At 38.7% G+C, this 15,575-nt stretch overlaps 1 long non-coding RNA gene across 1 annotated transcript; it reads left to right on the top strand.

The window, feature by feature from the left end:
* Positions 1 to 1,224: 1,224 nt before the first annotated feature.
* On the top strand, positions 1,225 to 14,089 carry LOC148116433 (uncharacterized). The gene is made up of 3 exons (XR_015733583.1): positions 1,225 to 1,364; positions 11,758 to 11,869; positions 13,599 to 14,089. It is a non-coding gene; the product is annotated as an uncharacterized LOC148116433 (long non-coding RNA).
* The last annotated feature ends 1,486 nt before the right edge of the window (positions 14,090 to 15,575 follow it).

The raw sequence follows: 15,575 nt of genomic DNA, 5'->3' as shown, positions 1-15,575 counted from the left end.
ACAAATCAATTAATTATATTTACCAATAATAATAAACCAAATAATTTCTCCCATATATTCCTCCGAACCACAACTTAACCATTTCTGCTTTCAACACAATATACAATTAATAGTATCTCAATTATTACAATTCCCTAGTTAAATACAGCTTTTTTTCCTTTGTGTTTTAAAATCTTGAACTCTCCTTCTAAATTTCCCATTGTTTGCAGTTTTTCACCTACCTTTTTTGGGGAGGAAAAATAAAAATAAAAATAAATCTCTCTCTGCCTCATTTTGTCACGCTGCACCAAAGACCCTGGTTTCGGTTTCGTTTCTGAAGCTTAGCTAGGGGAAAAAAAAACTGCTTTACACTGATTGCCTGTATTGAAGCCCCGGGCAAGAGTTTAAACAGTTTTTTTTTCTTCTAGCCATCAGCTGGGGCTCAAGAAAAATCGGGACTTTTTTGAAACGCCGCGGGACGCGGGACAAATTGCTCAAAAGCGGGACTGTCCCGCCAAAAGCGGGACGTCTGGTCACCTTACCTTAAAGGCACTAACCAACCCCAAGCTTGTATGTTCTTCTGTGAGTCCCATGTGAGTTGGCAGAGCTAGGTCCAGTGGTGGGATCCTCCTGGCTTAACAACTGGTTTGGTGATCCGGTTGTGTGTGCAGTTCGAACAAATCTTCACTTCCGGGTTTCTTTGGAGGAGTAACACAGCTGATTCGCCCAAAAATTGGCTCTGCCACTTGAATCAGCTGAGGAGATAAAGGTAGAAAAATAGCGTGAGTGGGTAGGCCCATCTGATTGTCAGGGCGAACCGGTTAGCTCCCAGCTGATCCTCGGAGCTACCGGTTCACCCGAACCGGTCCTGAAATGTATTGGCTGGATCAAGGACAATGGGCAATGCGAAGATCGTGTAATTAACCGTTTATTAACAACAGCTGGGCTAACTGCCACAGCTATAACTGAAACTGCTTGGAACTCTGCCTGACAGCTCTTATATTGCCAGCTGTCAGGCGGCTTAACCAATCAACGAACAGAACGTTACTTTAACCAATCAACGAACAGAATGTTATTTTCTACTTCAGCAGACTTAATACATTGCAGGTCTGAACTGATAGAATCCCACCACTGGCTAGGTCTTCAAATTGTTGAAAGGCCAGGAGAGTGGGGGCCCACTTCTCCTCTGGGGGAGGAATATTCCAAAGGGTCTCTCTTCCTGGGCTCTGCCAGTCAGAATTCTGCCAGGCGATATTGAAATAATTATAAATAAAAGACCAAACATATTAGCCATTTCCTGCTGACATATCTATATATGTTGAACTACAAGTACATGATTCCTAGAAAAAAATGCCAGAACATCATAGTCATTAAGCAAACCAATGGTATGTACCAGTTCAAAGTAAATGCTGTTTTTGTAAAACTGGAAAAATCTGGTAATGCTGAAAATGGTTGTAAATGCAGTCTGGTTGCTGAGTGCCTGAAGTGTGATCCTATAGGTGGGGCCCCGACTATCATAAATTTGTAAGTATCCCTAGGGAGATCTGTCGTAATTTCAAATGGTTGCTAACTGACTGATTGTAAATCAAAGACTACCTGTAGTGGGATATTCTACAATCGTACCATGCAAAATCTCACTTTACTTTTTCAATATCTATCTATCTATCTATCTATCTATCTATCTATCTATCTATCTATCTATCTATCTATCTCCTGGAAGCTGGATTTTACGTATGATAGCTGGCATGCATGGCATTATGATTTAATTATATATTTAATTGACTATATTTAATTTGTCAGAAGAAGATGGAAAAGATGAAGTCTGCATCCTCCTCTCCATTTAGAAAGCCAACTGGTTGACTCTGGGCCAGCTGAAATCTGTTAGCCTAATGCTTTGTTTTTCAGCCTTAGCAGTTCTGAGATGTGTGGACTTCAATTCCCATATTCCTCAGCCAGCAATGCTAGCTGGAAAAATTCTGGGAGTTGAAGTCCACGCTTCTTAAAGTTGCTAAGGTTGAGAAACACTGGCCTGATCTTGCTGGAGAAAGCCACGCATATGCACGTTTGGATTCTCTGGAGGATGAGCAAGAAATGAAAAACTAAAATTAAAAAGTAAAGTAAAGTAATGCTCTGCTTTTTGACCCAGATGTTAATGGTGCCCTGAAACACAAATCAATAACGTTCTTCTAAAGCTATGTAGAATGATGACAGCATTACAATCAGCTGGGGTAATCGAAAGCAGGTTCTTCAAAAGGTTCAGCCAAATGGATATGAAATGGCTATAAGAAAAAAAGCACTGGATTCTTCAGGGAGAGCTTAGCAAGGGGGAGGGGTAATTAATGACTTCTTATAGTAGTGCACAATATTTTCATTGAATTTTCAGATTATGTTATCAGCCTCAAAGTGGCAAATGAGGATCAGGGATGACCCCCAAAAGCTGGGATGGTTAGATAATTGTCAGTAGCACAGAACCAGCAGAGTGTGTGTGCATGCACAATACAGAGATATGCCCTAACAGAAGGATCACCAAGCATTTAAAGGCAGCCTATAAACATTCTGACTTCAGTCTTTTGGTGGGTGGGATGACAAGAATAAGTGTGTTATAGCACAGAACCTCTAAAATTCTGTTCTCAATACAAATTGCAGTCATGTTCAACAGGGAATGTAGATGTGGTTTAGCATATTAATAATTCAATTCATGAAATCACAACTTTCCCTAAAACAAATGCTTTAAGCAACTTTTTTGTTTCCCCTGCTATTGTCCAATTCTTACCAACAACTCTATTCCGTAACATTTCCCCACCTTTATCATGGGATTTCTTTGTATTTGGTACCTTTTTGTAAACCTCTGATTGCCTTAATCCAATATTTAAACCCTGATTTATACTGTTCAGAATTAAATATGTACTGCCCTTTTTACTCCAAAAATATGGTTTCATCATATACACATAGCAGTTAATGAAGGCATTAATTCAGGGTGTGCAATGGATTTAGCTAAAGCCTGAGTTCCAAGGGAACGTGGGATAATTTAAGTAGAGCAAAGCAGATTGGTCTGAGCCTGCTTTCTATAGTTATGTGCCAACAAAGCTGTGGTCGCAAACAATTTCTCATGAGTGCCAGCATGCTCCAAATGGCAACACCATGGCAGACACAGTTTAAGCTATTTATCCAGAGGAGGGATATTTGGATTGAGTATTGGATGGTTCTGCTCTTCAGTCAGAGTGGCCTTTATGATTAGACCATGATGATGATTGAAATTATACCTTGCAGCTTGTTGTTTAGTTTGGATGAAAGACTGGGTGAAGCTAAGAAATAGAAGGTTATTGGAGTGAGAAGAACATGATTTGAGGTTAGGTGGCATGGCTATTTATGGTATCAAAAAGTCAAGGTTAATATAAATGTTAAAAATCATTTTATTAGATGTGCCACATTGAGATTATAGAATAGATGTCAATTTAGGCTTGTTCGAAAATACTGCTGCGGCTCTCACCACAAGAAGCATATTATTGATGAGAAATGATAACTAAACATAAATAGTTAATTTATGGTGACATATTGAAACTTTCTCAGGGAGATATCAAAATAAAAACAAGGGAAGACATACATGTCAATGGTATTCTTACCTACAATTATTAGAAAGATTTAAAGTAGATGAAAAGACTTTTGGTTTTGAATAATGTAAGAATGAATTTGAAACAGAATTAGGTGCAGATGATGTGCGTGTTATTACTGAACTTTATAGACTTTTATTAAAATTTGAAACAAAAGAAGATCAAGTAAAAGAATATATGATAAAATGGGCTAAAATTTTGGTTATAATATACACAATGGAACAATGGGAGAATATGTAGATGAAAGGACTAAAATTCTCATTATGTTATAATCTTAAAGACAACTTTTATAAAAGAATGTATCACTGGTATTTGTCACCACAAAAAATAGACTAAAATGTAAAAAGATACTCTGAATATATGTTGGAAATAAAAACAAGAGGGATATTTTTTTAATCACTCTTGGTGGTGTAGAAAGTCAGCTCCCACACACCCTCCTAGAGAATGAAATATTTTGGGGAATATTAAAAAGGCAGGATAGAATATTTCCCCTAAAGGAGAAATAGGGGTGGGGGGGAATCTTAAGGGAGGCAGAAACCAGCCCCAGTCTCCCTGCCCCAAGCAAAAACTGAGGAGGCCAGCTTTTAGAAATGCAGATTTGGCAATCCATTCAGAAAGACAGAAACGTCAGATAAGCTAAAGGTTGACAAGATTAATTCAGACAAACACCTAGAATTTGCATTTCCCCTTTTGCCTATACAGCCAGCCATGACCTCTACATGACCTCATAGAGATCCAGAAGGTATAAAACCCACCTACTCTCAACTTTATTTTGTCAGCTGTCCCAGAACTGCATGGTGTGTGTGTGTGTTGGTTCTGTTCACCAATAAACAGAATCTTTCTTTCCAATCAGCCTCCATTTTATTCCCGGCTTGGAATTGGAACTGGATTTTTCTTCCAACAGTGGACGTGTAAAAAAAGCTTAAAACATTTGCATTGAAATAAAGATAAAGGGAAAGGGAAAGGTTTCCCCTGACCAATCGTATCTGACTTTAGGGGGCTTATCTCCATTTCTTAGCTGAGAGAACCAGCATTGTCCAAAGATATTTCTGTGGTCATGTGGCCAACATCACTATATGCCAAGGCACATGGAACGCTGCTACCTTCCCACCAAAGTGGTATCTATTTATCCACTTGCATTTGCATGATTTTGAACTGCTAGGTGAGCAGGAGCTGGAGCAAGTTACGGGGGCTCACCCTGTTGCCCAGTGCTCAGATCTTGAATTCAGGCTGTCAGCTTTCCAGCTAATAAGCACAGCATCTTTAACCACTGAGCTGTTGTGCCCCCCTTTTTTTGCATTGAAATCATACATTAATTTAAAGGATTTTAAAGATTAAGATACAATTGAAACCAGAGATGTTTCTTTTGGTACTGATTGACTAAAGCTGGAAAAACCCGTGCAACTTTGTTTTTATATCTGATAAAGGCAGCTAAACTTTTATATGTGCCACAGGAGAAAGAGAAGGAAAATACTCACCACGGAAGAGTGATGCAAAATTGATTGCTTTGATTAGAGAAAAGACATTGATTAATTTTAATGCTGATTAGAAACCTCTTTTGGACGTTTTGTGTGAGACAGAAAAAAAAATTAAAATAGGATACGTGGGTCTGATGATTAGAAAAAATAGTTGATAATAGAAAACATAAAAGTAATGTTGTAACCTTAGACTAAAAGATCAATTTAAATTTATAACTGCTGTAAAAGAAAATCAGAAATCATTTCTTTATATTTCTTTTTCTTTCTTTTTTTTTCTGCACTAACTTTCTTTTTTCTTTCTCTTACCTTAATTATTAGTTTCTGTTAGTTTTTTTTTTTTTATCTTTTTGGGATAAAATGTCTAGCTATCAAAAATGATTAGACTGTGATCAAACCCTGGTCACCTGAATCATATAATCTTGCTTAGCAGACAAGGTCATGTAGGAGGAGGCGGGAAGTCAAGAAATCTTTAATTGTGACATTTACTTCATGACATGATGTCATTTCATTTTAAATGTTTTTTAAAAGTTTCACTGGCTAGCTAACCTGGTTTTGCTGCAACCAGATTTATTGTGGAGACCAATAAATGTCCCAGCAACTACCATAGCCCACTCCTAAACTGTTCCCAAAGATTTGCTGTGCTTGATAGGTAGATATGGGTTGTTAAATCTGAATTTACCCTTTTCTGCCTCATCCAAAGCCTGTTTCAACCAATAGCCCCAGACCTCAGCATAACAGACAAGAGCAAAGTCCACCAGATCTACGTTAAATAATAAATCCTAGAGAAAAAGGCAAGATTTTTAGTAGCTGAATATAAAATCAGCTCAAGGCCAAACCTTCTTTTTCAGCACTGGGTCTTCTTTAAAAGGCATACTTTCCCCTGCAGACTTCAGTCCTCTACCCTAACACAATTACCCGGAATATGCTCATTTCAGAGTGTGGACACCCAGCTAGATTATTTATGTCAAGGAGCTTCTTCCTGAAGCCAGGCATGTCTATGTCTCTTACTCTTGATTCAATTTGTTATTCTTGGACACTCAGGGGACTCAGAAAAGTTCCAGTTGCAATCTGGGCCTGCATGAGAGATAGAAGGGTCAAATTCTTCCACACTGGCTGGCGCTTGGCCCCCTAAGTCTCCAATTTTCTTTTGTCTGGCTCCTTCTAGCCCCCAGAGAATGAATTTCTGTACAGACCAGGGGCATATTTGTCTCAAATTTGACAGGAGACTTCCCTACAGATGGAGAATTCAGGTTTTTAAAAAAGTACTGTACAAGTTCAGCAAGGTTTATGAAAATTGGGACCCATCAACTTGCCGAAACCTAAGACTCCTCATGACTATAGTTCTTAAATTGTTTGATCCAATTACCCCCTTTCCTGTTCTCGAATACTGTAATATCATTACCTCCATTAAAAACAGAAAGTTATTTTATACAAGTTTCTCGGCATTGGCTGTTCTAAACTGGATCCCCCAACTCTCAAACAAGCAATTACGAATTGTTCCATTATCCCCAGGATCTGCCCAAATCACTCCCAGTTCAAGAATTTCTGCCCTATGATGTCAGCCAGAATATTTTTGTAGTGTTATTTTTATTTGTATCCAGGCCAGTAATAGCTATCAACTTCATTGTTTCTTGTTCATATAATGCTGCCATATTGTGTCACACCAAATCATAAAACCAATCACAAGGCTAAATTAATATGGTTGAGTAATTTAAAGTTTACTATAGGAGATAAACATTGTCCTTAGAGAGTGATAAGACTGGCAATTCTCTTCTTACATCAGTGATAAGAAATGAGTAGCTCTCCAAATAGCTATTACAATTCCCCAGTGTTTCACCAGTATGGCAAGTGATAAGGGAGTTATAGTTTGGAGGACTTCACATTCCCTGTCTCTGTAATACAGAATAAGACAACTGCTTCTAGTGATCTGTTATTACAATTAAGGTCTACTATTTATTATGTGTATAATCTGTTCTTCCCTAGACTATTCATTAACAAGAACCATCTACTGTTGAGAAAAAAAATTACACTTCTGCTATTTAATTGTAAACGTATTTTACAATTCTGCAGTAAGGTCCTTTCAAGAATTTATGCATTACTGGGAATTTATGTCTAAAATTACAAACACAAGAAATTAAATGGTTAAACTAGTCAACAATAGCAAAAGGAATCAGATTCAAATCAAGAATGTACTTTCATTGCATTTCATTGCATTTCTACCCACCTTTACTTTTGACAACTCAAGGAAATATATATAATGCTGCCACCTCCTATTTTTCCCACAATAGTCCTGCTTAGTGTCTGGACTGAGAAAAAATGCCTGGCCCAATATCATCCAGATGGCTTCTGTTTCTAAGAACTCACAGTCTCCTGGTTTCTTGTGCAACACCTTAATCATTACATAAAATGCCAATCCAATAGTGATACTTCAAAGTCTCTTGTACAGAGATTACCAAACCTCTTGAATGGATCTGCGGGAAATGGGGCCCAACATTCATCCTGATTCAGATAAATGATGGTCAACCTTTAAATTCTCCACCATGTGTGATGAGCTCTGCTAGAACAGATCAAAGATTTCTGTCATCAGATACTGGCCAACCTAATGCCTATGAAAAACTGTTAAGAGAACATAAGCTCTTATCTTCTCCAGCTATTGGTTCCCAATATCTTCTGCTTTTAATTCTGCAAGTAGCATATAGTCATAAGAATAGTCTCATCCACCATGAATATGTCTAATCCCATTTCAGACAGTCCAACTGGCAGCCATTACCACATTTTATAATAATAACTTCTGCTATGAGTTAGATGAAAAAATTGGGTGCTTTTCTATACTATTTTTTTATTGGCAAAATATTTTATTCCCACCCCCCACCCCTCCTAAGATATGTATTGAAAGTAGAAATGTTGTTCTCTTCAAGATGAAAAAGCCATGGGAAAACCAGTGGAATAGACCAGAGAGACAATAAAGTCCTACACCGTATGGTAAATGCAAGGGAGATAAGGAACTATATCTCATAGATTCAGAGCTAGCTCTACAGTGAAAATTTCCTCTGTCCCCAATAATCAAGATAAGACTAAATTAAGGCATTTATTGTATTCATAAGCGCTCCTACCTCTACGTGCTGATATGTATCATGGAAGATTTCTCCAGCTTGGTGTCTCCTTGTGTTGGACTTTAGTATAAACTGCCTTTGGGCCATGGGCCATATGAATAGGCAAGAGGGAACTGATCATCAACTACATTGGGAAAGGCTGAAGTTTAGTGTACTGATTATCTAATGCCATGACTAGTCTCCTTGAAAGGCATCTATGAGAGAGTTAAAGCAAGTCAAAGTCTCTCTTTACTATTATAGTTTTATGCACAGTACTGTACTTTTTCTTATCTTTCTATATTAGCCCTTTAAAATCTCAATTTTCTGCTGATCCTTTAAAAAACAAAAAATCAATGTGGCTCAGAAACAAAATAAAGGCACTTGAGAAGAGGATATAGCAGTGAGATTAATTTTCTCCTCAAAAAGAAATTCAAGAGAAGTTCTGAACTTTTACACTGTGAAAGGATCCCACCTCTCCACAATCAGAAGGGGCCACAATTTTTAATCAGTACCCCTTTACTGGCTTGCTGTTTCTGCATAAATGTAACCCCATCAACTGGAGTAAATAAACAGCCAGGCAGTCCCAGACAATAGGCCTTGGCGGTGAATTAATAAACTCTGCCTCTTGCATTAGCAGAGTGTGACTGGAACTGGCAGGGGCTCCTGGCTGGGCTCCAGAAACCATTATTGCAAGACAGAGCCAAAGGAGACTTGGCACAAAGCAGGGCCCACAGCTGGAGATTAGGTAACAGAGTCAGAACACTCAGAGAGCTGCCAGGGTGTTGGCCATTGTGCCTAAAGAGAGGGTAAAAAGTCTGTTTTTTGAAGCCCAGAGCTGCACGCACACATAATCTCCATAAAGTACAGCATACAAACTGCAGCAGGGCCTCCCTCCCTCCCTCCCTCCCTCTCTTCCTTCCTTCCTTCCTTCCTTCCTTCCTTCCTAAAGTTTCTATATAGATTTGCTTAGTCTTTGTCACCCTGTCTTAATTGTTCCCCCTCTTAAGTATAATGGGACAATCAGTTCCATCTTTTTATTTTTATGTATTAGTTTGTCAAACATGTACAAGATAGCAGGTATGAATATGAATATGGACATGAACGAAGGAAATGAACACAAATAAATGGGACAGTAGGACAAGGATGGTAGACACGCTGGTGCGCTTATGCACGCCCCCTTTACGGACCTCTTAGGAATAGGATGAGGTCCACGGTAGACAGTTTAAGGTTGAAGCTGTGAGGGTTTTAGGATGCAACAACAGAGTCAGGTAGAGCATTCCAGGCATTGACCACTCTGTTGCTGAAGTTGCATTTTCTGCAATCGAGTTTGGAGCAGTTTACCTTGAGTTTGTATTGATTGTTTGCCTGTGTATTATTGAGGTTGAAGCTGAAGAAGTCGTTGACAGGTAAGACGTTGTAGCAGATAATTTTGTGTACTATGCTTAGAGCGCAGATGGCACAGTTCCAGATTGTCCAAGCCCAAAATTTCAAGCCTGGTGGCATAAGGGATCATTTTATGATCTTTTGGAGATCATAAAATGATATGCCAGATTATTATCATAAAGTTGCCAAAAAAAACCCCACTCTATTATAGCAGTATTCTCAAGGTCAGTCAATAGAACAATTTATAACTCTTTGTGACTGCTGTAGCCAAAGTTCACATCTGAAAAAGTGAAGATAATTATTTTATAATGTTTTCTAAAGATACAGTAGGTGGTTCTGTCCTGAAGCCACCCTATGGATCTACAGTCACATTGCTGATAGTTACCTCCCTAGAGAGATTGCAGTGAAGCCAAAGGAGCGTGAGTGTGATATTTTTATGATGAATATCAGGACAATGCATTTTCCCACTCCCATTCCATAATTGTGAAATGCAAAATTTCTCTCCTCTGATGATATTTGTTCTCTCATAGGAGACAAATTATTGGCTCTATGTCCATTTTTCTTGTAATGTAGGATAAGCTACTAAAAGAGTCCACAGGTTGCTAGCATCTTCATAAGAAAATAAAAATTTGGCTTGTCCCAAAGGTGCTTTTTCAAGAGGCAACTGGACTTTCTGGTTTTTCTTTGAAGACGTTTTGCTTCTCATCCAAGAAGTTTCTTCAGCTCTAATTAGATGAGAAGCAAAACGTCTTCAAAGAAAAACCAGAAAGTCCAGTTGCCTCTTGAAAAAGCACCTTTGGGACAACCATGACCTGGATGATCGAGAATCTCCATAGACAAAAACCTGGCTTATTTTTAGGATTTAGGATAACCTTCCTAGTGTAATACAGTATGCATGCAACAACATGGATGAACAGTTTGGCAGCAGCTTCAGCCCTACACATTGTCTTGCCTGAAAAGCAATATTTGCATTAAAAAGTGACAGCAGTATGGGATACTTAAAGTTCCCCCACCCTGCTGCTTCTCTTATGAACCAGGGGTGGGTTCCACTTACCTTTACTACCGGTTCGCAGCGCTGCACATCCGCAGATCACCCATGATGTCGTCATGGCAGGTGGATGGAACCTCCTGCTGGTTTCACTATTGGTTCTATAGAACTGGACTGAACTGGGAGCCACCCACCACTGTTATGAACCTACAATTAATCCATATGGATCTTTGTATATCTAGATGACAACACTTACCCAACTTTGGCAGATCTTGCAAAATTAAGCAGAAATAGGCCTATTTAATGCTTGAATGAGAAACCAACAGGAATATCAATGAGGTAAGTGGGCAGTCTCCACTGTTTTGTCCTGTTGTTAATGTTTTTGCCCATAAAGTTGCTAAGAGTCAAAGTTAGTTCTAAGGAACCTTTTCTTAAAAGAACCTTATTTGCTTAAGGAAGCCAGTGAAAGACAAGACAAAGCTGCAAGGAAGACATTCTCTGAAAGAATTTCGGGAACCGGGTAAGGGGGTTAGTAACATCTTGCCTTGCTCCCTGCAAATTTCCTTGTTTCCTCAAGGATGCTTCACAGCAGAGATGATTGTCAGCGCCATTACAAACAGTTGCAAGTTCACAGGTGACCAAGGCGCCCCTTTTTGTCATTCTGTGGAGGTAGAAAATATTCACTTCTGAACTATTAAGAACATAAAAAGAAATGGTTTCGTCACATGCAGTTCTTAATGCTCTATATTTTCTCAATTGCTTTTTTTAATATGAAAGTTAAAAATTGGTCCTCTTTTATCCCGAGTAGAAAAATTGACAGATGTATAGTTATTGGTTACATTAAACTGAGGTTGGTGACAAAACACTTATCTTTTGTTTCATTTTTTGAGTTGGAATATCTCTGGTTATAGCTTGTATTCAAAGGATAAAATATTCCTTTTTGGATTGGAAAGGCAGGCCGGCTGGATAGCAAGAAAGGTAAAATTGGATCTTCTCAGGTGTATTGCAGAAACATTAATATTTTTGTGTGAAACAAAAGTAGTGAAGTTCCATATTTACAGTGAAACATTACATGAGAAAAATGCTTTTGCTCGCCAATTTGGCTTGACTTTCAGCATTTGGCTTAATACCTTGAGAAAAAACATTGTGTTGATTTGCAGTGATCTTGCCTGCCATAGCTGAAAAATTATCATCAAAATGAACACGGTTCTTTTTTTTTTTTAAAGAAATGAAACCATAAATATGGATAAAGTGAGAATGGACTAGGTATAATCCACAGAACATATGCATACGAACACAGAAGAAAGAAAGAAAAATCTGAAGACATGATTGATTCTGGTGAGAATCCTTTTATAAATACAGTACATAAATAAATAAATATAACAAAAGTCAGCTTCTTTTTTTTTTTTAATTTGATTTATATGCCGCCCTTCTCCGGAGACTCAGGGCGGCTTACAGTGCGTTAAGCAATAGCTTTCATAGTTTTGTATATTTTATACAAAGTCAGCTTATTGCCCCCACAAACTGGGTCCTCAATTTTAGAAAGGATGGAAGGCTGAGTCAACCTTGAGCCTGGCAAGATTCAAACTTACTTTAATTGCAGACAGCTGGTGTTAAATTGCAGTGCCTTGTCTGCAGAGCTATCCAGGCTCTTACAGAATAACAGAGTTAGAAGGGACCTTGGAGGTCTTCTAATCTGACCCCCTGCTCAGGTAGGAAACCCTATACCATTTCATACAAATGGTTGTCCAATCTCTTCTTAAAAACTTCCAGTGTTGGAACATCCACAACTTCTGGAGGCAAGTTGTTCCACTGATTAATTGTTTTAAATGTCAGGAAATTTCTCCATAGTTCTCTCCTTGATTAGCTTCTCTCCTTGATTAGTTTCCACCCATTGCTTCTTGTCCTGCCCTCAGGTGCTTTGGAGAATAGCTTGACTCCCTCTTCTTTGTGGGAGCCCCTGAGATATTGGAAGACTGCTATCATGTCTCCCCTATTGTCTTATAAGAATCGAGGAAATGTTTTATTTCGTAATAATAGGCATATATAAGTGGTATGTGAATGCTTCCTATATTCTATTTATTATTACCTCTATGCTATTTCTATAATAATTACTATTAAAATGTACTTTTGCTCTTCAATTATGACTACCTGTGTGTGTCTCTATTTCAATTTACCTATGTACTGTGTTCTATACTATTTGTATGCATTAACATTTCTTTCTTAAGCCTATTCTGCCCGAAATCCCCTCTTTCTGAGATTTTTCTTCTTTTCCTATTAATGGCCAGCATGTAAACTCTTGGATGTTTTTTACATTGTGTTTCATCTTGCTGGGCTGCAAAACCATCTCCTTTGGGCCATCCATTCCTTCTGAAGGAAAAATGCCTTCATTAGTTTGTCCTGAACTCCAAATCACACATCTCCTCCCATGCCTGTGTCAAGGTTGTAGCTTTCCTGGCAAGTTTGTTGTGCTGACACTCAGGGAAAGGTTCAGATGGATGGGAAAGAAGGCAGCCCAGGTGCCTGCAATTTTGCTAAGGAGCCTGCTCTTCCACAGTACACATATTTTATTTATGCTGCTTTTCATGTAACAGTAAACAAAGGGATTAACAACAATAACATTCACATGAGAAAATAACATTCTGATGTTAAGCTAACCGGTTATTTTATTTACCATTTCTCAATGTGAACAACAGCTGGCATGTGATGAAAGAAACTGACATGGCCACTTGCTGTAATATAAAGGAATTAAGTGACTTTGGCATGGAAAAGTGGCCGCATTATTTGCCCAATAGGTTATTTTAAGATACCTGGAAGGAAAACATCTTCGGTGCAAATTAAAAACACAGCTTTTGTAGTAGATTTTTTAAATGCCTAGATTTAAAGGAATATGTATTTGTAAAAATCGCATCTTTGGCAATCTGTGCCATTTCATTGTTGATAATTCATCAGTGTTCCAATCCTTTGCCCACATTCTAGGCAGTAGGTTCTGTTGAATGTAACAGTATTTTGGTTAGCATGGAGATGGACAAAAGGCAACGCACTCATTACCTTTCAATGTTTTCAGATCAATCACTCTGGATTTCTAATCTAAGGACTCTCCTCCTAATTATACTCCTGTGAAGCATGGTTGGAAGAACCAGAAATGGAATAGTGTATGGATGGATTGTGGACACTTTTCAGTTCTCATAACTTGAATTCCAAATCCCAACATTCTTTCATCGTAAGCATTTTCATCAAACTCTTATTGATGGATCTCAGGTGCATCCTGCTTGTTAAGATGACGAGGCCATCAGAAAATATGGGCTAAGCCACCATTGCCACTGCCAGCTTACCCTATTGTCTCTAGCAACAGAATGGGACAACTCCGTGTGGCCAACTCACCGCAGCTAACTCACCATGACCAACATGTCATGACCTACTTGGTGCAGCCAACTTGTCATGACCGACTCAAGTGAGACAACTCGCTATAGGAGAATTCAACAATTCAAGTATTTAAGTATCCAATTAAGTAAAGTATTAATTTAAAGTAATTAAAAATTATTTTAATTTTTGTCATTCACATTTCATTTTGTCCCTCCTTTTGCATGCAGTTTTAATGATTCAATTCTACCATTTCCTCTATATTAGTGTAACTCTCTCCCTATGGTGAAATGTCTTGTGGCAAGTTGGCCGTGGTGAATTGTCCCGCAGAGTGTTGGCCATGGCAAGTTGACCATGGCGAGTTGGCCATGCTGAGTTGTACTAGACCTCTCTAGCAATATGGAAAATATAACATGAAACATAGTAATATCATAATTTCCTTCCTTCCTTCCTTCCTTCCTTCCTTCCTTCCTTCCTTCCTTCCTTCCTTCCTTCCTTCCTTCCTTCCTTAAACTTATCTGCCACCCTTCTCATATCAAAATGACTCTGGGCAGCTTACCTCATTAAAACATTAAAATCCTAACATATAAATATTTTTAAAATCATAGAAATGGAAATCAAAATAAAATTATAGTTAAAAGATGGGGATGGAAGGAATAAGATGCATGGAGGGGGAATGGGAGTGCCTCTCAATTCATCAACCACCTCCAGTGTGACGTTCCCCTGTTTTAAGACCAAAAATCCCTTCATGGATAGCAAATTGTGTAGAATGTCATTATCTTTTCACTTTGCCATAGTCCCTTCTAGTTAAAAAAAAAAAAAAAAGCTGGTCTACCAAGCCGGAAAATCTACCTCTTTTCTTATTTTAGAAAAGAACAGACTGAATCCAACTGCAACTAGGCATTACCACTGCAATTCCCCTGCATTTCACAGGCACCTTCTAAAACTCAACTCTCTGGTCCATGAACAGATACCAGCCTGTGGCCCATTGGGAACTGGGCCATGCAAGTAGCAGATGAACCTGCAAAGCTTCATTTGTGTATGGTTAGGATTATGTTGTGCACATGAAACCATCTGCTGTCGTCCCCACCCCCACCCCGGTTGCCGCCACTACCGCCATTGCAAAGAATATGAAGGGGAAACTAAGCTGCATTCTGCAAGGAAAGATCTATTTGTATAACAACATGATGTTTTAAAAAGTGCTGGAGCACGCACATTTGCGAACCAGTAGGGAAGGTAAGTGAATTTCACCCCTGAGTCAGGCATATCATATCCAAACTAAAGTAATCTGGACAACACTGCATGGTAGCATAGAGGATTGTCTCCATCACTTTGCTGCCCATGTCCTGGTAATTTGGAATTTTTTCAACCTAGACCTGCTAATTCCTATTTGTGTAATAGCATGGCCATGTTATGACCCAGCTTCCCAAACCCAACAAACCCTCTGTAGTTGAAGCAATGATTCCTTTATTAAGAGCGCCAGCAACATTGGTGAAAAGTTTCTCTTTCACTGCAGGCTAACAAATCTGTCCAGCAGGGAGATGAATAGTTGTCTGCCACACTTACTCATCTCTGCCCCCTGCCTTTTATCCCCAGAGATAGAGTGGGGCTTCGCTAACAGCAGTGGCTTTTTCTTCCCAAAAGAATCGGCCCACAAATTTCCACTGCTTTCCTTTCCTCT

The sequence above is a fragment of the Pantherophis guttatus genome, chromosome 1, assembly GCF_059756535.1.
Source record: "Pantherophis guttatus breed Tessera chromosome 1, ASM5975653v1, whole genome shotgun sequence".
Classification (NCBI taxonomy): Eukaryota; Metazoa; Chordata; class Lepidosauria; order Squamata; family Colubridae; genus Pantherophis; species Pantherophis guttatus.
The sequence above is the reverse complement of the archived record's forward strand: the minus strand, read 5'-3'. Positions and strand labels throughout refer to the sequence as shown.